The sequence below is a fragment of the Talpa occidentalis genome, unplaced genomic scaffold (genome assembly GCF_014898055.3).
Source record: "Talpa occidentalis isolate TD23 unplaced genomic scaffold, MPIMG_talOcc4v2.1 talOcc4.13, whole genome shotgun sequence".
Taxonomy (NCBI): Eukaryota; Metazoa; Chordata; class Mammalia; order Eulipotyphla; family Talpidae; genus Talpa; species Talpa occidentalis.
The window spans coordinates 38149047-38171266 of NW_023601322.1; positions in this window are offsets into that span (position 1 = coordinate 38149047).

Sequence of the window (22220 nt, forward strand, 5' to 3'; positions counted from 1 at the left end):
GTAATTCTGTATTTTGCTTTTGGAAAAACCAGCTCCAAAAACTGTTTTCTACAGTATCTGCACCATTCTATATCCCCACCAGCAATGCACAGGAGTTCCAGTTTCTCCACATACTCATCAACACTTATTTCCCTTTTTGTTGCTTTCACAACCATCCTAGCATTAACACTGAGTGCCGTTTTTATTCATAGAGCCCGAAGTGGCAGTTTTCACAAATGGTAGTAGAAAAGAGGAAGGGGGTAGTCCAAAGTGGGTTTGAAAGTATATTGACACCACCACACTTTAGTTACTTACTCTAACTTAATTTTAATTACAGGTGTTCCCTAGTGTTCTTATCTTACACCTGGTAACATCAAGGGATACCACTGTAAACCTAAGATCACACAGGTTCCCCCTCTCCACTTACAAACAAGCTAATTGATACCTGTTGAGATACCATATGAAGTGAAATGGTGAGTCACCCCTGGGTGACAATTAGTATAGAACCATAACAGCAATATATTTTATGCACTCATGTGGAAGAAAGTCTTCAAAAGCTGAAGACAAATATCAGAGAGGGAAATTCAGTCTCTGGAAGAATCAAATACATGTGCTTTTTTCAAACTTTTGACCTGTATGCCAACCCAAAATTATTACTGGTAAGGTCAATTCCCTCTTCGCTGAGTAAATATAAGCAATAAATATTCCTCAAGCCCTCTCTTCCCCACCGAAATGTATTTTTAGGTCCACTTACTTTCTGTCCTCTTTCTGATTGTCTCAAGACTTTCCCTCATTGCTTGTCCCCACCTCCCCTCTCAGTTTTGCTAGAATCTTTTCAAAGAATGCTCCCATTGGCTTTTCATCCTTTCTCTGGCCTCATCTGAAGTTAAGCCTCATTACCCTGTTTCTCTCCCTTAACTCACCAGTCTTTGTTTTTGCCACACTGGTTCTTGACAAGATTGTTTAAATTCACCCTTTCCATATGTTCATCTCACACAGACTCCTAAACCCATGCAGCCCAGTGACCCCACGAGCCAATCCCTAAAACACTGAACATGGATCTTCCCCAGGCTGACTGATGGCTAGAAACTGGGAAGGAAGACCAATAGAGCAGTTAATGCAGAGGCAGGAGGAAGAAAGGTGATGATGGAGCTGAAGGCAAAGATGTAACCAGTGGAGAAGGAAATTTAGACAGGTATATAGGAAACAAGAATCTGGAGCTTTATTAATAACAGATCCAGACCCCTTTTATAGGGGTTCCTGTCATTCTGCCCATAAATAAAAAAGGGGGTTATGGTAAGCTCATTGGGATACTGGCAAGTTCACTAATGACATCTTCTAATTCAAATCATGCTTAGGGTTGTTCGAGTTGGCAAGAATACAGGATGCCCAGTTACATCTAATTTCAAGTAAACAACTTTTATTCATTATCCTAATTTTTTGTATTTTATTCATATATTCCATGTAATATCTAAATGTTTCCAATGTAAGTATATCTGAAACACTGCATGTAATAAACACATACTAAACATTTTTTTCATTATTATCTGAAAATCAAATTTGTCTAGACTGCCTGTATTTTACCCAGAAATCCTAGTCATACTTCACCTCCGTGGAGGATTCTCACCAGTGTGCTCCTGGATCTTCCTCCTCATTTCAGTGCCAGAATATTATCCCCTCTTAATTTCTCCCATTGGCTTCTTTTTCTCAAACTGATCCTCAAATTTAGGGATTACCCAGGGTTTGAGCTGCAGGCCAGTAACTGCTTCACTCTTTCTCCCGCCACCACCTCCCACCCTGGGTGAATCCACTCATCTCCTATTTCTTTCTCACACTGAACTTAATCCACATCTGTCCTCAGTCCACATCTCCAGCCCTCACTCCTAATTTTCTTCCTTCTTTCTTTAAACACCTTCACTTAAAATTCCATTCCTTATCTCAAACCCAACACATCTAAAACCAAACTCTCCACCTAACTCCAAAATCTGCCCCCAACACCCCAGCTGAGTTAATGCTGCCAATATCCTCCTGACCATCCTTTCAGGAAATACTAGACCTGAATCTTATCCTTTCTATTTAATTGCTCACATCCAGTCATTAAGACCTCCCCATTCCGCCCTTAAATATCTATCATCTCTGTCACTTGGGCCTCTCATTTTGCCATCTCCTGCTTGAATAATTGTAACTGTACCCCCAGAAGCCCATTTTTCCTGTTCTTCTTTCAAAGTATCACCACCATGCATGTATCCAGAAATATTTTACAATTACATCAGCCTCCTCCTCAAAGGTTTGCATGGTTTCTGCTAAGAATAAACTGGTTTTTTAAAAAGATTTATTTATTCATGCATACAAGAACTGGGGTACAGGCCAGAGGTGCAGGGCGGGGAAGAGGATTCACCAGAGACAGAGTGGGGAACAGAACAGGCAGATTGACTGAAGTACACTGCTGAGGGGAGCAGCGGGCAAGAGAGGAGAGGTCTGCTGCGCCATGTGGGTTGCCTCCCTGGCCAGGGATCGAACTCGTGTAGCAGTAGCTGCAGATAGCTTCATAGGCTGCATCTTAACCCCTTGTGCCACCAGGGAGGCCCAAAACTGGTTTATTCTTAAAGGGGACTTCCTTAGTGTTCTGAAGCAAGGTCTAGGAATATTACGAGAGTCAACCTTTACTCAATTACAACGTAAACACACTTTTTTTCTTTCAATTACTTACAATGTGAAAATACAGAAAAGCATACAAATAAAGTTAAATCATAGTTTGTAAAAAGGTGAACTTTGAGCCTCTTAGTAGGTTATTGAAAGTTTCAAAGGTCTGACCCAAACAATATCTACAGGCCAAAATAGCCTTCCAGATATCTGAATCTAACACTTAGAATTCACTCTTTCTCAAATGTATCATACCTTCCACACCCAAGTACCTATTTCTAGTTTGAAATCCCCTTTGCTGCCTCTTGACCTACTTAACTTTCAAAAGTAACACTCTGTTAGGTCACCTCCAGTTTCTCTCTCTTCCCTAGTTCAAATCCATTTTTTTCTTTTAAATTTTCACCTCATTGTAGTTTTGATTTGTATTTCCCTGATTACAAGTGATGCTGAACATTTTTTCATATGCCTGTTGGTCAACTGCATTTCCTCTTTGGACAAGTTCTTTTTTAGCTCTTCTGCCCATTTTTGATTGGATTATTTACTTTGTTTTTGTTGAATCTCATCAGCTCTTTCTAGATTTTTGTGATCAGTCCTTTATCATTAGTGTGGTGTGCAAAAATTTTCTCCCAGTCGGTGGGGTTTCTCTTTGTTTTGGTTATTGTCTCTTTTTCTGTACAGAAGCTCTTTAATTTGATGTAGTCCCAACTGTTTTTCTTTGCCTTCACTTCACTGCTTTGGGTGATGCATCTTTAAAGATATTGCTGAGGTGTGTGTCATGTAGTTTTTCGCCTATATTTCCTTCTATATATTTTATGGTTTCAGGTCCTATGTCTAGTTCTTTAATCCATTTTGAGATGGTTTTTGTGCATGGTGTGAGGTAGTAGTTAAACTTCATTCTTTTGCATGTAGCGACCCAGTTTTCCCAGCACCATTTATTGAACAAACTTTCTTTGCTCCACTGCACATTCTTTGCTCCTTTGTCAAAGATTACTTGACCGTAAATCTGTGAGTTTATTTCTGGATTTTCTATCAGTTCCATTGGTCTGTGTGTCTGTTCTTGATCTTACACCAGTGAGAATGGCACATATTAAAAAAACTAACTACAACAAATTTTGGCGAGGATGTGGAGAAAAAGGAACTCTCCTGCACTGCTGGTGGGATTGCAAACTTGTCCAACCACTATGGAAAGCTGTGTGGATATTCCTCAGCCTGCTAAAGATGGAGCTTCCATATGATCCAGCAATTCCACTCCTAGGTATTTACCCAGAGGACACAGAATCATTAATTCAAAAGGGCACCTGCACCCCTATGTTTATAGCAGCACTATTTACAATAGCTAAGCAATGGAAACAACCCAAATGCCCAAAAACAGACTACTGGATCAAGAAAATGTGCTACATATACACAATGGAATATTACTCAGCAATCAAAAAGGATAAACTCATGCAATTTGCAGCAACATGGATGGAGCTAGAAGGGATCATGCTCAGTGAAATAAGCCATGAAGAAAAAGTAAAATACCGGATGATCTCACTCATAGCAGGAATTTAGAAAACCTAAATAAGAGACCAGGAAAAAGACTAATTATAATAAAGTAAAAATCAAAATCAATAAGCAACTATAAACCAGAAACATACTACAGGACTACAGTGGGGGAGAAAGGGAGGAGGGAATAGGGTCAAAATAAGGGGGGTGGGAATTGTATGGGAGTATAACCAAGATGAAAATGCATACATTGTGCAAAAATTAAAAATGATGTAAAAAATATATAAAATAAAATATTAAAAAAATCACACTAATAGTATCAAAATAAATAAATAAATTCTCACTTCATTTTCACTTTTATCTAGCACTTATTCCTCCTCAGACTGATTTCTTGCACACACATGGACTGATTGGGTCAGTCACCATGACAGTCTCAGGAGAGGTGAGGACTGGTAAAGACAGCAAGACAAATAATGACATGGATATATGGGCTCAGGGAGTGAGCAGGAAGGTGAGAATATAGGGTTCACTCACATGGGGCTCCTGCTGACTGCAAAGTGCCTCTTCCAGGTCTCTTGGTAATGGGCCCCGCCCATGGTTTTCCCTGAAGCCCTGACTGGCACACTGACATGGCCTTCTTGGCCCAAGGGCCTGGAAGGTGATACCACCCACTCCCCAAAACCCCTGTTTCTTTGTTAATGGCTGGGGTACAAAAGTCTGATGACCTTACCTCAGTGGACAACTTTTGGGTCAGATTTAGGCTCTAGGTACCTCTCTGCAGCCCTCCCCCTAACGCAGGCCATGGCTAGGTTTGACCTGAGACCTGACCTGAGGTTTTCTCAGCTCCCTCACATTTGGTTCCTCACTTCCTTCAGTTTTCCTAAAGGGCACCACCTTATCAAATCACAGGTGCCTGAGGCCCTGGCTCCTCATTCATCAAAGATGTGATCTCTCTGGGACCTATTCTCATCACCTCTGGAATGGGGATGAAGCTGTCTCCCAGGGTTGTGAAAAGGGCCTGTGGCAGCATGCAGCTGGCTGGCTGTGAACTAGCAGCCTCCTATTAAATGTTCCTGGAATCTTTACCTTGGTCCTTAAGAACTGCAATCTCTGCAGCAATCACTATAGGGAATATTCTGGTGGAGAAGTGAGGAACCAGATGTGAGGGAGCTGAGCAAACCTCAGGTCAGGTCTCAGGTCAAACCTAGCCATGGTCTGCTTTAGGGGGAGGGCTTCAGAGAGGTACCTGAAAGGGCAAGAAGGGCCTGATGGTGGATTATCACTCATTTTTAGGCTCCCCTGGTCCACACTGCCTGACCTTAATAATTAAGGATTATTCTACCCTAACTGCTGCCTGTGAACATATCTCTCTTGATTTGCTCATAAATTATTTCTAGTTATTCTCATGTGACCCCTCAGGAAATTAGGATTCCCAGGCACACATGGTTGGTGAATAAACACTGATTCAATAAGCAATGAAATTATCTGATGAGGGGAACAGTGGCCCAGTTTCAACAGGTATTTTCATGCAAGAGGAAGAAGGTGTGCAGTGTGATAAAATGAACACAGTACAGAGGAAATGGGATGCAGTCCTAGGAACTTAGAGTCCAGGAGGAGAAAGTGGGCAGATGGCTCAGATAGGCTATGGAATACATTTTTCCATTTACTTCATGGTGTAGTAACCATTCTCCAGCCCTGCACATGCAGCTGTGGCTCCTGGGCCTACCCAGTCTTTGTCCACTGCACATTTTAGTCCTCTAGCACTAAGGATTCTACTTGCTTAGAATTAAAAGTCCTGCCAAGAATGTTTGTATTTGCAAGTAGATAAGAGATCTTCTTACAACTCAACCAAGAGCATTTCATCTTTCCTTTCTGTGACTCCCATCCCAAAGTACACAATACGATGCAAAAATTAGACATAATAGTTGTCAAACTTAACCAGATGGCTTTCCAATCTTCACTATCTAAATACCATGTCATCTGTGTTACATAATTCTTAGAGAGAGCACACTGTTTTAATTGTGCAGCACAGATCATGATAGATTGCTCAAGTTTTTGACATCATTTTCTTTGGTGTTTTCTCTGCTCTGAGCACAGGGAAACTAATTATGTCCAGGTGGGGTCCAGGTGCAAGTATGTGTGCTAATTCCAGAGGGCCTGCTTATATGTAAAAGGGTTTTGTTGGAATGTTCTAACTTTGAAAACCTGCTCTCTTGGCCCTTTTTAATAAGTGCTCATTTCTCTCTAAATATTCCCCCATCCCCATGCTGACTAATGACTAATTGAAGTTCTATAGAAAGGGAACAGACTCTGGCAAGGAAGAGAGTTTCTCGGGCCCCACTGCAGATTGTGGGCCACCAACCTTTAGTCTCTCCGGAAACCTATCCTTACAGCATGTGGGCTCATTCCTTAAATTATCATCATCTACATACTGAGATGATTTAGCTGCATGTCAAATCTACAAGAGGAATTTATTCTTGTTAAGAAGATATATTCCTTATTGTCAAAAGTACCTGGAGTTGTGAGGATGGATGGTGGTGATGGTTGCACAGCACTGGGAGTGGACTGCAGTCACTGAACCGCACACGCAAAAGTGGTTAAGATGGAAATTTTATGTTATGCCTCATTATAATAATAAAAAAAAGTGACAGCTTTCTAAGTTTAGGAAGTGGCGTCAATAGAAATTAGAGCAAATTGCCAACTACAGTAACATTTTCAGAATCCTGTCACCCTGTCAATTACTTCAAAGACTATCACTTAAATTGGTGTGGAAACGCTTTGTAATTTGCAAAGGACTTTTGCATACCCCAGCCTATTTGACTCTCTCCGTGTACATAAGAGAAGTGGGTTTATCATCATATTTCTAATAAGGATTGTGGCAGTTAACTCTACTGCATAACAAACTACTCCAAAACCCAGTGTCTTAAGAAGAAACTCATTTATTTTCCTCACTAATCTGCAATTATGGGCACTGTTTGGCAGGGACAGCCATCTCTGCCCCATGGAGCATTAGTTGGTTCATGAGGACTAGAGGATCTGTAACAGGATGGTTCCCAAGGAAAAGGGAGTTTCCAGGTTCATATCCCCACCCGAGGGAGGTTGGAGCTGAGCAGAGAGGAGGAGAAGCTAAAGGGGAGACTGGAGAAGGAAGGAAGCAGTATAGAGAGCCTGTAGGAGGCACATGGAGCAGAAAGACATGTGAAGAGTCTGCACTTGCTTCTTGGTCGTGTACTTGTTGAAACAGATGTGGGTGAGAGACCCCAGGGGGAGGTGATAATGGCAGCTTTTATCTTGGTTTTGATTTTGCTCTTTTCCTCTCAGACTTGTTTGACTGCTTCTGGCCCCTTTCTATGCATTCCTGCTGGAAGGTGCTTTAGACTTGTAGCAGGCTTTTGGGACTTGATTTGGGCCAATCCTGTTTGGCTGGACATTTACCCATGAGGGGATGGGTAACTTTGGGTGTTTGATTTTAATATTGTCTTTTCTATATTGTACACTAATTGTATTAAAGTGCCTTACCATTAAAGGTCTTATATGTTTTTTCTTGATGCAGTGGATGGCAGACCTATTTAGAGCAGGCAGGTTTGGGGGTTCTGGGGTGCCCCTTTCCCTGTCCTGTAACAGACCCACTTCCAAGAATAATTCTCTCACATGGTCAGCAAGGTGACTGTCAGTTGTGGCTCAGTTTAGGATGGCAGCTAAGGATTCTTCGCCACATGATTTGCTCCACAGGGCTGCTTGTGCTTCCTACATCCTGGTAGCCAGATGTCAAAAGTGGGGAGTTCAAAAGAGGAAATAGAAGATCCCAGTTTCTCAAGGCTTGAGGGCAGAAAAATTCACATCATCATTTGTGCTGTATTCTGTTGGTCAAAGCAGTCCCTGTGCACACCTGTACTCAAGGAGAGCAATCACGCACCCCCTCTTTGGATGAGAGGAACATCAGTCAATGTACCATCTTTAAAATGCTCTAAGGATGCCAATGCTTACACTGAATTGACCATGGTTGCTTAGCTAAAAAGTGAGGCTAGACCCTTGGTTTTTCCACCAACCTACTCTGGGTTGGTTTGATATTATTGCACCAAAATCCATCTGACTCACTTGAAATTACTCCTTTCCTATGAAGCCAGTGGATAATAATGCATAAACCACTTTCCTTTGGTTGAGTTAGAGTACAGAAGTGAGTTTTTAAGAGTAATTTTTTAAACTACAAAAACACATCTCTTCCGGGTCTGAGATCTAAGTATATGCATGAAATCCTTAATTTAGTTTCTACCAAAGATTTAAATACTATCTCCCATAATATTTATCACCACATAATGCACTTAGATACAGTATAAGTTGTCTTAAATGTAAGCAATTTAATATCCAAAATGCCATGCTTATCAAGTTATCTCAAGTAGAAAGGGAATTCAGTTAATGTTACCTAATAATCTCAAAGACTAAAAATATACTATTACAGTTAATATGTATTTTTTTTTCATGGTATAAAACTCCCATTTTAGGTTGAAGCTCTATCAAAGGTGACATAACCATTTTGAACAATTTTACCTTGCAACTAAGGTAAAATTTCATTTTCCTTTGCTGGAAAGAAACTATTCCATCAAGAGGGAGATACTGACCTATGAGTGTTTCATGTTGACAAATGAGGCTGTTAAGCTGTGGGAACTTGGGAAAACATCCTTTAAAATGGAGAGACCTAGCTGTCACCACCTTAACCAAGTGATCGAACTCCACATCCTCATCACTAATAGTGGAACAACTTGACATTAAATGCCTCTCAGTGTGATACAAAAGGAAGTGCATGGTATCACCTGTAAAAATTCTTGCCAAAAAGGTTTCTTGATTCTAATCAGCCTTCAGACTGAACTTTCAGTAAGCTTTTCTCAACAGGACTTCCTCGACTGAATTATGGACCACAGAAAATGAATTGAAAATAATTTATTCAATTCTCCCAAGGATAGAGCAGAACTAGTATCACTCTAAATGCACAGGATAGAAGTAAATTCATTATATAAAAGGGGTGTCTTAGGATATTACACCTCAATTTTCTCATGGATCCCCAATTGTTAAGAATCAAGTAAATGAGGAAAAGGCCACACAAATAGAGTATGTAAGACATTCTATAAAACAATTCACCTAGTCTCTTCAAAAAGAAAATGTCAGGAAAAAAGAAGTGGAAATTGTTAATTAAAGGAAATTAATTAATGACTTATCTTACAATAGGAGGCTTTTATGTATACATTTCTCTATTAGGATTCATACAGTATATATTCTCTTTGGATCAAGGTGTTTTGCTTAACATAATGTCTAAGATTCATCCACACTATTGATGATTCAGTATCTTTTTCCTTCTTTGTTGCTGTGTATTATTCCTTTGTATAAATATACCACAATTCAGTTGTCCATTTTATTGCTGGCAGACATTTGAAATAGCTTCAGTTTGGAGAAATTATGAATAAAGTTTTTATGAGTATTCTTGCACTGGTCTTTTAATGGCATATGCACTAACATACAGTTGCACATACTGAATGATAGTTGGCCATAATAAAGAATGAAATTACTGGGTCATAGAGTCAGTATATACTGAACTGACAGTTGTTGTAAGTGGTTGCAATTTACACTTCCAGCCAAAAGATCGGAGAGTTCCAGTTGTTTCATATCCTTGCCCCTTCTGAGGGATTAGGAGGAGGAACTATTGACAGAAGAAGGGGTATGAGGGATGGAAACATCCTATTTATCGATCAGTTCGAGATTACATACTTAAGTAAGAAAAAATCATTACAGTCTAAAATGGCTGTAAAATAAAATCTATTTTTTTAAATGCATCAAGGTATACATTTAAGATTTACACTCTTTGAATGTAGGTTCTATCTCAATGAGAAACAGGATAGCAAAACTAAAAAAGACAAAGAAATTTATCGATAAGACCTGAGTGGTTTTTGGTGTAAAACAAAACCAATAATAAAATTTGGGAACAATTGGAGAAGTTTAGATGAATGTTTGATGTTATTAGGGAGTTGCTTTTTAATTTTCTTATATGTGATATTTATTTGTGGTTATGTAGGAGAATGTCCATATTAGGAAATGCTTGTTGCAGTATTTAGGGGTGAAGTGTCACAACATTTGTAACTCACTTTGAAAAGGTTTCACAAATGTGTAAGTGTGAGATGGACATGCATAGAGATGAAGAAAAAATGTTAACCATTGTTGAATCTAGGTATTGGATACACTATATTTTCAATTTTTCTGAATATTAAATTTCTAAAATTAAAAAAAAAAAACTGTTTGGGGTGGGGGAGGATATAGAGACCTGAGATGACCAGCTTAGAATGATAAAGTAACAAAGGAGAAGACCCTAGGAAAAAATGTAGGCATCCTGACTCCTAATTCTCTGTACCATGCCACATTACTGCCTCCTTGCTGTTACAAACTCGTTGTTAAATTTGCATACACCTTTTAAATTAATTTCCTTCTGCTACATACCCCAATAGTCTAACCAGACTGCACAAAGACATCTCAGATTTCTCTTATATATAAATTTAATGTGCATTATGCCTGCAAATTCACACCTCCCTCTGCAAATCTCAGTCTCCCTCCCTCTCCTCCCCCTTCACCCCCTTTCTGCTAGCCTCTCTATCTCTCACAGCCACTTTCAAAATCTCTCCACAACCACTTTATGTCCACATCCCCATCTTCTAATGCAAAAGCTAAATTGAAAGCTGAGTGGACCTGGCAACCCACAAAGCCCCCTGCACCCCCCCAGCCCTGGGGCAGGAGGGGACGGAGTAAAATGCAGAGTTTCTGTTTGAGGTTCACTGGCCCGGCTGCATCGCACTGCAGAGCTTCTCAGGTGGCCTGGGCGCTTTGAAGGTTTACTTTCAATTAAAAAAAAAATAAGAAAGAAGCCAAATCAGCAGCTGTCAGGGATGCAAGGAAGATTTATTCAGGGTGGTCAAAGGGGAGAATGGCCAGCAGTCAAGGCCTGAAGGTAGACAAGAAGGAAAATCGAGCTGGAAAGAGAAATTCCTCCTGGCAAGGTCGCAGGGCACCTAGCGGGTCTTCTGGGGAAAGAATCCTATTGCTAGTCACAGGGGAAGAGGGGGTCCTGTTGGCAGACGCTTGGGGCGTGGGTTTGGGGAGGGGAGGTACCAGAGGGAGGTAAATGGATAAGTCTTGAAAACAGGGCTTATTAATCAGGTGAAAACTGGCCTGTGGGATCAAAACATGACTGATTTTAAAATTGCTTCCTGATTCAAAAGCAAATCTTGTCCACCTCAAAATATGATGAGGGGTGAGGAGGCCAGGTCCCTGGACGGTCACAGAGCCCCCCTTGAAGTCCGTGTGTGGAGAGCAGCCCAGGCATACAGTGCGCCCAGCCAGGGCCTGTGTTTCATCACCTTTCACTCCTGACTGTTCTTCTACTACTTTAGACGTTTGACAAACTTTTGTGAAAACTAATGTGTGCTTGTCAGAAGGATGAACCAAGGCCATGCTAACCCTGATCAATGCCCGTTTCTAGAGGCAAACGGTTAAGCATCAGGCATGAGTTTGGAAAATTCTCCTGGTCTACTCTCCACATGTTTACACCCCTTCTCTTTCCCACCCGATCTCGGACACAGCTGGGAGAGACGCCCTAGTGTGTTCACCTGTCTCTTTCCCGCAGAGGGGGTCACGATCCCACTCCCTGCGCCACTGGCACCAGGGAAACAAGGCATCTGGGGAAGCCACCAGCTATGCCAGTGCCCTCATTAGCCTGTGACTACTTTATAGTCATCTATGTGTCTGTCTCTGTGTAGAAGTGTACATCTATACACAGGTATATCATCATTTCATACACGATATATAGACTTTTATCATAAAAATAGTGAATCTATATCTCCAGAAAAAAAATACTTGTTTTAAAAATAAACAAAATTCTGCAAATTAAGCCCACGTTTGTCTGATTTCCTGATATTGCCCTTCTTGTAACTGTCCTGTCATTTCTGAGTCTCCAAAGAGCTGCCCTCCACACGCTCACGAGCCAGTCTGTCAGTTGCACTCAGCATGAGACAGTCACCATCTCCTCTGGCCGGTGGCAGCTCGACTCTGTCCTTGTGCGCTGCACACGAAGCCCTCTGGGGAGGGAACCAGGGCTAAGTGCTGTCAGGGGAACCTCATGGCCAGACGGGACTTCAGACATCGCGCGGCCTCAAGTGAGCCCAGTGTGCCAGGGCGGGTCTCAACAATGCTGTGTTCCTTGCAGGGTGGAGAATGGCTCCCTTCCAAGCTATGTCACATTTAACATCCGGCCACTATGGCACTCAATGTCAAGAGAATCACAAGGTCTCTCTAGAAACACTTTGTCAACTTGGGGATCAACCCTTCCCTGGAAGGGAATTTGTTTTTAAAATGGTTCTATTAACTGTGATCCTCGTTTCTCTCTCTAGAGGAGCCCAAATATAAGCCAGGAAGATAAATATGCATTGTTATCCACCCTTCTCTGTTTCTTCCTTTCTTCCCAGATTTCTCCCCTAAAATATTTTTTTTTCTCTTTCCCAAATTGCAGGCATAAACCTCACAATCTTCTAATATATGAAACAAGGATTAATTGACAGGGATGGAAGGAAAGCAACTGCATCAACAGAATCTGAGACTCTTCTTAGTAAGTTTAATTTTGTATAAATCTAAAAAGCTTATTATCATTGCCAACACTTAACTTTAAATTAAAAAAAAAAAAAGCTGAGACTTTCAGAAAGATGTTTATGTTGTGAGTCATAAATAATGCCCACATTATGAAATAGACTTATTCCAGAAAACTTGGCAATAGAGCAATTTTTACCAAAATGTACATTAACATCCACTGTAATATCAAATACATAATCTTATAAAAGCAAAAGATTTGAGAGTATCCCAGTTAAATAATTTGGACCTTTTTTTGTAAGATAAACTTTTTAATGTAACTATAGCACCCAGTATAATATGAAATTATAGATTATTTTTTGATAAAATATTCCCTTTTCATATGCAGATCATATAATTACAAAAGAAACCATTGTTTCTTTGAGGTTGAACATTAAAAGTGAACTGAAATACCAAATCTGGCCAGTAGGTGGTGATTTCTTAAAGAAGACAATATCTTGACAATACCTTATGAAGATATTTGAAATTAGATCATGAGTTTACAGTTCCCCTTAATTTTTGGAGACCTTGGAATATGGCTCTTCCAATGATATACAGCTATTTGGAAGATCAATGAGTAATGTAAAAAGTAAATATAAGCAAAATGCCAATAAAACAATAGTTTAGGAGAGATGGATGTGAGTTTGTGTATGTATAAGATAAGAGTTATATACTCTTTTTCGGTGGAGGTAAAGGCAGAATGGTTTTTTTGTTTTGTTTTGTTTTGTTTTGATTTGTTTTGTTTTTTATACAAAAACCAGGCCAGATGCACAGGAGGGTGAGAGGATTCACCAGAGACAGAGCACAGAACAGAATAGGCAGAAGGACCGAAATACACTGCTGAGGGGAGCAGCGGGCGAGACACGAGAGGTCTGCCTCGCCATGTGGGACCCTCCCCGGCCGGCCGGCCATGATGGCACCCGCGCTGCAGAGGCTGTGGACAGCTTCACAGTGCGGCGCTCAACCACATGCGCCACCAGGGGATGCCTGCAATGCTTTTTTTTTAAAGCAATAATTTATACTGTTTTTACGAAGGAAAGATTAGCAAATGACATCAATGAAAGAGGCACAGAAAAAAGTTTCATGCTTTCCTTATAAGGGATTTTTTGGGATTATTTGAGAAGGGATTCCTCCACTTGGAATGTGTGTGTGTGTTGATGTGTATCTGTGTCTATGTGGATAGAGATTGTAAATGTGGAACAGGGTAGACATACATATAGACTGAAATGGTGTGTGAATGTATGTGTGGATACATGAGTGTGAGTGGATGTGGGAGCATATCCTGAGGAGCTGAAGGGGTGTATGTGTGTGCGTGTGTGTGTGTGTGTGTACACATGTGTCCCCAAATATGAGCCACTTTGGACAGGCTTACTTTCGAGTAGAAAGAGTCATTTTGTTGTTTTATTTTTTATAGAGTCTGTGTAGCCTTAACTGATTTTGAGTTTAATTCAATATAAAATATTGACAAGTGAGGCTGTTATCAGATTTCTTTAAATTGTAACACAAAACAGTATTACCCATTTTTTTTATGCAGAGGTTGCGCAAACAGAATAATAAAGTAACTATGTGGAATTACTGCCATCTAGTGAACAAAATAAAGATTTGTTGTGGAGGTCTGAGAAAAGAATTTTAGATTTGTGTTTTGGATTTTTTTTTTATTTGATTTTTATTTAGTTCACTTAATCACCTCCTTCTAAAATCTCTAACTCACTAACTCCCTGTGTAGAAGAAGTAAGCAGATATCTCATGTGTTGACAAGCAATATAGAATGGAGCTTATACATCTGGACTCTCACTTCACTCTCTCTGAGTCAAATTCTGGCTTCATTACCTGCTGATTATATCACGTGGAGCATGTCATCAATGCTCTTTATTCTTTATTTCTTCATATGTGAAGAAAAATAACAATGGTATCCATTTTACACAGTGTTTTGAAAAATAAGGAATACTGCCTGGCAAAGAAAAAGCACCGCATTTAAGTTTCTACATCATCCGTGCAAATCCTCCTCTGCTCTATCCATGCAAATCTTGCTCTAGCCTTCTCCAGTCACAGCTATGTCCATACCACTCCAGGAGCACAGTACATAGCACTGCCCTGGACGGGCAGGGATGCCTGGACATCAGGCCAGGCAGGGTCGTTCTATGCAGGATAGCTATAGGCTGCTATCTCTTGCATTGCTACAAACATCACGATAAAAGAAATAATTCATCATGCTGTGACTTTACCACAGCATGCATGTCCCTGCTGATTTCAAGTCGGATGGTATATAACTCCTTAAAGACGAGGGCTCTGCCTAACCTGTTCCCCAGCACCCACTGCATGGTATGGCTATGTATCTCAAAGCAATATACACTGTCCTCAGTCCAGAGAAGAGTGTAGAGGAGCAAGGCCTTCACACCCCAGGCCCTCCTTTTCCTGGTCTTCATGGATGCCTGGAGAGTAAGGAATCCTGAGGGGCAGGCCAGGTGCCCAACTCCCCACCAGGGGGAGCAGTCTTTTGAGAGCCATTCCGAGCTCAGTGATCACAAAGACCTAGTGCCAGCCTAGCCACACAATACAGAGGAACAAAACTTCTCAAACTATGGATTAAACTGAAAACCACTGGGTCCTAGAACTGGGAAGCCCATGAAGGCAGAACAGCAAGCCAGTTGCCTAATTGCCACAGTGGCTGTGACCCCAACCCCCTCATTCAGGGCAAGCACACAGGAAGGATGAGTAACCATTTCAAAACCATTTGTCTTCCAGTTTCTAAGAAGGAACTGCTTGATAAGAGTATGTCTATGGAGGAAAATGCATATCTTCTCTGTCTTTATCTTGACTATTAAAAAGTTATATGAAGGGTAAAATGTCAGAAAAATATTTCAACAGTTACCTAAACTTTACTTGGGATTTCAATCTCTCTGCTTACATTGTCCACCTGCTTTTGCATGCTGTCGACTTAATCCATTAGAGTCCTTAGCACATCATCATCTTGTTTTAAATTCCCAGTAGATCATCCCAACTTCCCTGCCACATCTGGTTCTGAGCTTATTCTTGTTTGCCTTTGTCAACAGCTTGTCACTGCTGTTGATTGCTGGACATGATGGACTAGGTAAAGGGAGCTGCTGTAAATAGGTCTTTAGTGATATGGTGTTGGGGTGTGAGGGGAGAGAAAGCATTCTCTAGTCCATGATTAGATCTGTCTTTTTAATGCCCCTGCATCATGAGCTTCACAAGTATTGTTGGATATTTGCTTCCCCTGGTCTGGGAGATGACCAGAGCTGGCTGGAGTTGGGCACCCCTTTCCCCAGGTCAGTGAGGATCTGATGAACACCCCAGCGTTAGGCTCTGGCTAACTAATAATTACCCAAACATTTCCTGCAGGTTGATTTCTTTTGCAGTCAACTCTTTATGATCTGTAGTTAGAGAGCAGGAAAATAGTGAAATCTGAGATGAGAGATGAATGCAAATTCTCTGGCTAGCCTGTCCACAGAGCTATTCATCATTAACCAAAGCGGCCAGTTCTCTTTAAAGTTCTTTCCCTTCTCCTCCTATTCCCTAGTAGACATTTATGCACATAAAGAAATGGCAATAGGGCCTCCCCGGTGGCGCAGCGGTTGAGCGCTGGGTTTGCGAAGCTGCCCGCAGCCTCTGAAACGCCAGTTCGATCCCCGGCTGCTCCCCGGCCACCGGAGAAGGGTCCCACATGGCACGCAGACCTCTCCTGCCACCCGCTGCTCCCCTCAGCAGTGTACTTCGGTCCTTCTGCCTGCTCTGCTCCCCGCTGTGGCTCTGGTGAGTTCTCTCACCCTCCCGCACTTCTGACTGTACCCAAAGCTTGTATAAATAAATAAATAAATCTTTAAAAAAAAAATGGCAATACGGGGCCTCCCCTGGTGACGCAGCGGTTGAGCACTGGGCTGCGAAGCCGCTCTTAGCCTCTGCAGCGCCAGTTCAATCCCCGGCCACCGGCGAGGGTCCCACATGGCATGACAGACCTCTCCTGCTGCCCGCTGCTCCCCTCAGCAGTGTACTTCGTCAGTCTGCCTGTTCCGTTCCCTGCTCTTCCTCTGGTGAATTATCTCACCCTCCTGCGCTTCTGACTGTACCCAGTGCTTGTATAAATAAATAAATAAATAAATAAATAAATAAATAAATTTAAATAAATAAATAAATCTTTTTTAAAAAATTATAAAAAAAAGAAAAGAAATGGCAATAGGCATGTGCAAGGAGAAAAACATCCAAAACTGTGTAACTGGTGTCTGACTTAAGATGAAAACTTGGAATCTAAGAAGGCAATTAAGGGGTAGATGCAGCTACCTAAGAACAGCATGTTTTAACCTGTGAACCCTTTTTCTTCCACCCCACAGTGTAACCTGACTCTTGCTGGTGCATCTAGCCTACTATTATTTATATTGTATAAGTTATGATGTTTCAAAATCAGTGATCTTTGCTACCAAGTCACTTTGCAATGACTATATTCATGAAGAGAAATAGTCTCGACCTTAAAAGGAAAAGTGTGTTCTATTGTATAATAATGTTCGTCTTTTGCCTCAGCTACCAAAAAAGAGTGATGTCATTATCTACTTCTCTCTTGTACTCAACTTTCAAGCCTTATGTTTCATAGAGAGTAGAGCAGGCACTTGCCACAACTGTTGCTAAGTATAAATGCAGCATTTTGTCATTACTCAGGAATCCCTGGGCCAGCTGAGGGGTCCTTCTGGTCTTGGCCAAGCTCAGCTTTTTTTCAACTGGCCTTGTTTAGCCTGCACTTGCCGAGGCATCACCAGTCAGCTCCTGAGTCAGCTGGAGGCTGGCTGCTCTAAAATGGGCTCAGCTACAGCAGCTTGATTCTGCTCCAGGAGGTCCTCATTTTGCAGCAGGCCGGGGGAGGGATGCATTCATCAGGCGGTCGGGCAAGGTTCTAAGAGACAGAACAATGTGCACAGGTTACTGGAAGCCTAAGCTTGACACTCACATGGTCTTATTTAACTGGCTGTTAGCAGCAGCTTATTGGCCAAAGTAAATCCCTCTTGATGGGAAGAGCTTCAAAGTCACATTGCAAAGGGTGGGGACCCAACAAGGGATAGAGACTTGGGCAGTCTTTCAAAATGTATGAAGAAGATGATCAGATCTGCACAAAGTCCCCAACTTTTGAACACCCCTAGGACTAGAAATTTATTATCTCTACCCCCTTCTGCGCTCTTCATTTGAAGAAACTTTTCCTCCCTCTTCTGGTTACATGTTTGAAAGGGGCTGATCCTATCTCCCTGCCACAGAGATTAGTATGAATGGGGAACTGACCTAAGTGGGTAATACTAGTCTCCCCTCTCTCCTGTAGGGACTGCTCCCAAGATATCCACACAAGATACCCAGGGCCCTCAACTGATCTTTAGGAGAATTTTTTTCTTATGGCTACTGGTAAAGGCCCATTTTCTTTCCAGTTAAAAAAGACATGAATATTCATCATCGCAGCCTTGGGAAGAAGCCACAATATACATCAGAGCTGTCATGCCAGCTCTAGTTTCTTTCACCCTGGCTGCCCCACCACTGTCTTTATGCATTTGGGTAATAGGAACCAATACTCTCACAAATTGTTCCTGTCTCTTGGAACAGAGTAATCATACCCGGAAAAGACCCCAGACTTAAAAGGCAACATTATACTTTCTGGGATACTCACTAAACTATCTTTGAGAATCATTTCTTCTTTTTAAATAGAGTGCAGGGATTGAGATGTTAAAGGCATAGACAGGTGAGTGGAAGTGACTAAATAAGAAAAAGAGGTAACTACCACCCAGAGTCAGAAAATTTTCAAAAGGGAATGGAATTCCCATGTTCTGGATCTTCCAATTTCTAAACAAACCAAAAATCTTAATTTTAATGTTAAATTCCCCAATTTATAGATAACAAAGAGAAATCAACCCCTCTTACAGACCAGACCTCTGCGAACCACCAACTCGAATCTCTGTCATTAAATGTATAGCGAACTTATCAAGGAGGGGACAGACCCCCGCTGAGTCCCACACTTCCCGGGGTCTTCTTCCTTCCCCCTCACTTCCAATATAGAGTTGACCATTGTTAGCACTGCAGTCCATGTGACAAGAATAGAGGTTGAGAAAACTTTCTTGGAATGAGTTGCTGGGCTTAACAGCCAAGTCACTTAGCATATAGTCTAAGGATACAAATTAGAATGTGTGCCTTAAGAAAAATTATTAATTATAATGTTATGGACTAGGGGCTGCCTATAAATTGTTGAAACTGTTAATGCTAAATCCCCAAATCCTGTTTTATTATGTTTAAACATAGGATGCTTTTGCCAGTTGTCTATCATCTCCAAGGCTAACTTTTATCCACTGCACTGTAGGCTGGTAGTCATGCATTCCCCAGACTCCTTTGCCAATGGACTTTCTACTGGGTTCCACAAATGGAAGGCACTGGCAAGAGATTGGAAGGCACGCCTCTGTACCCCATCAGAGATAGTGGCAGCAGCCTCCACTGCCCCACCCCGCGCCCCCATGATAGTCCGAGCCCCAGCTGTCCCCACCACTTGGCTGTCCAAGCCCTAACCATTGGGCACCACACATCAATCAGAGCTCCACGCATCAGTCCTCCTGGGACTTTCAAGTTCCAGGATTATGATAATATCACTTCTCTTTTATTCTCTCTAGCCTTAAAGAGGGCAGCTGTCATCTTAAGTTATTCATCTCTGAGCTATGTCAGCATCCCCTTCTTGTATTTTCAGTCTTCCAAAACCCTGTGTTGGTAAAATTCCTTTGATTTGAAATCATTAATATGTTTTCTGTTGCTTGACTCAACCCTAATAGCTAATGATCAGAATAAAAAGTTTACTTCATATGTTGGAATTTCTCTTTTTCTGGAATCATAACATAAGAAACAGCTTCTTTAAGTGCCAAGATCCTGGTGTCAGCAGGGTAGTTTCCAAAAAGCAGTTCTGTAAAATAGTTCTATGGTTATTGTTATTTATATTTAAAGCCTTTGTGACTGATAAAAAAACCTAAATGTCATTTATAATTGACATTCTGTGCTTACATCTGCCTTCCCTCCTCTGGAGTCTGTTCTCTACAGGCCAACTGACGCCAACACTTAGGAACCAGGATTATTAGGAATGTTTTGTGAGTGAAGTTTAGTCTGGATAAAAGATGAGCTAATAGGTTTTTTTTTTTAATTTAAATACATATTTTAAAAAACTTAAACATTAAATACTTTGATTTAAAATTTAATAAATATTTATAAACAGCTCTATTTGGAGCAGGGCTGGTAATTACTCATACTAGAAAGGAGAAAGGAGCCTCCATTTCATGAAAGAATTCACCAAAAGTTATCTTCAGAAGTTTAAGGAATAGTTTAGATATACAAACATGTGTTTCCAGAAAATGGGGTTATATTGTTTTCCTCTAGAAACATCTACACCAATTTACTAATTGACTGCTTTTGAGTATAAGAATTGTTTTAACATTGTCTTTTCTCTATAGGCTAGGTACATGTGAATTTTATTATAATGAAAAAAAGTGTTTTAAGTTCCCTCAAGTGCAAATTTTAAAACTTGGATTTAAAAACTAGGATTTACATTCCATTTTTTTAAGATTTTATTTTTATTTTATTTTATTTTTATTTATTTATTTTATTTATTTATACAAGCACTGGGTACAATCAGAAGCACGGGAGGGTGAGAGAATTCACCAGAGCCAGAGCGGGGAGCAGAGCAGGCAGAAGGACCAAAGTACACTGCTGAGGGGAGCAGCGGGCGGCAGGAGAGGCCTGCGCGCCATGTGGGACCCTCCTCCGGTGGCCGGGGAGCAGCCGGGGAATGGAACCGGCGCCGCAGAGGCTGCGGGGCACCCAGCGCTCAACCGCTGCACCACCATTGAGGCCCCTACATTCCATTTTTTAAGGAAAATGTCAAATACATGCCTTCTTGACAATTATCTACTGAGCACCTATGAGGTACATTTTACTAAAGAAACCCCATTATGCTAAGGAAATCCCAAAGTTTCCTTCTTGCCAAGGGGAATCAAAATTTTATTGGCAAAGTTCACAGACATCTTTACAATAAGTAGCTTATATGTGATAGATTCTTTTTTTTTAAATTTTATTTATTTATGCATACAAGTACTGGGACACAGGCCAGAGGTGTGGGGGGTGAGAGGATTCACCAGAGACAGAGCGGGGAACAGAACAGGCAGACTGATGAAATACACTGCTGAGAAGAGCAGTGGGTGAGGCAGGAGAGGTCTGCTGAGCCCTGTGGGTAGCTTCCTGGCCGGCTGGGGATCGAACTCATTCTGCAGAGGCTGTGGATTGCTCCATAGCGTGGTGCTTAACCCCTTGCTTAACCCAACGTTACATGTTGGAAGGCCCAATGTGTAACAACTTTATAAGAACACATGCACTTACAGTTTCATTTCTCAAAATTTTCAAATTACTATTGAACATTAAACATGTATCTCTTATTCTGAACTTAATGCAAGTCAGCATTATATAAATTTATGTGCATTTCTAAGCATTTATGTACTTAAAAAACTTTCCTGTTTTAGTGTTTGAAATTAACCATGGATTTATAAGATCTAGGAAGTATGAAAATGACTAAATTGTGTAAGAAATTATAGAAGAAACATTGATTAAAACCTTATAGGAGAGATGAAATTAAATATGAAACCAAATAAAATGTTATAACAAAGACATGAAAAGAACACTGAAGAGAAAAATCAATTAATATGATCAAAAGAACAAAACATCACCAGAGAAATAAAATCTGACTCATCTGTGAAGTATAGTAGTTAATGCTGACTGCTCTTCTCAGGTAATCAGTCTGAACACTGTGCTATCAACGATTAGACAAAATGTTGCTCAAATAAATAGAGCTACATTTATTAATGATAAAGAAAGCCACCAGGTTTAATCAGGTAGTCCTCTTGCCATTTCTAAACTTTTCTCTTTCTACCATATTTTTTCATGGAGAATTTTTAGCTGATGTGGAAGCTGGAAGAATGGAGCTCTAGAGGGAAAGTCATCCTTTCAACTCATTGGTGACCCTGTCCTGTCCCTCACCCTCCAAACATTGATGTTGGGACTCCAGGATGACTTCACTGAGGACCTTTGAGAAATGTGCTTATCTGATCTCCCCTTCCACCCCACACTTCCTGCTCTCCTGAGATCAGGAATATAAAATCTGGAAGTTCATGTGCACTCTCCTCCTGTACCTGGACACCTTCATTCCTGCTCCTGCCAAGTGAAACCCCCACTAGCCTGCCCACTGATCATAAGAGTTGCTCACCCCCAGCAAAGAGGGTAATATGGTCCTTTTTTATTGTAGATATCAGAAAATAATTTTAAAACTTGACACATTTTCATCACTGTAAAATAAAAAGGGAAATTCTCTTAAGACTGTAGCAAACACTGACCATAGAAAGAAAACAAAAATGCCTCACTTTCACAATCAAGATTTTATCAAGATC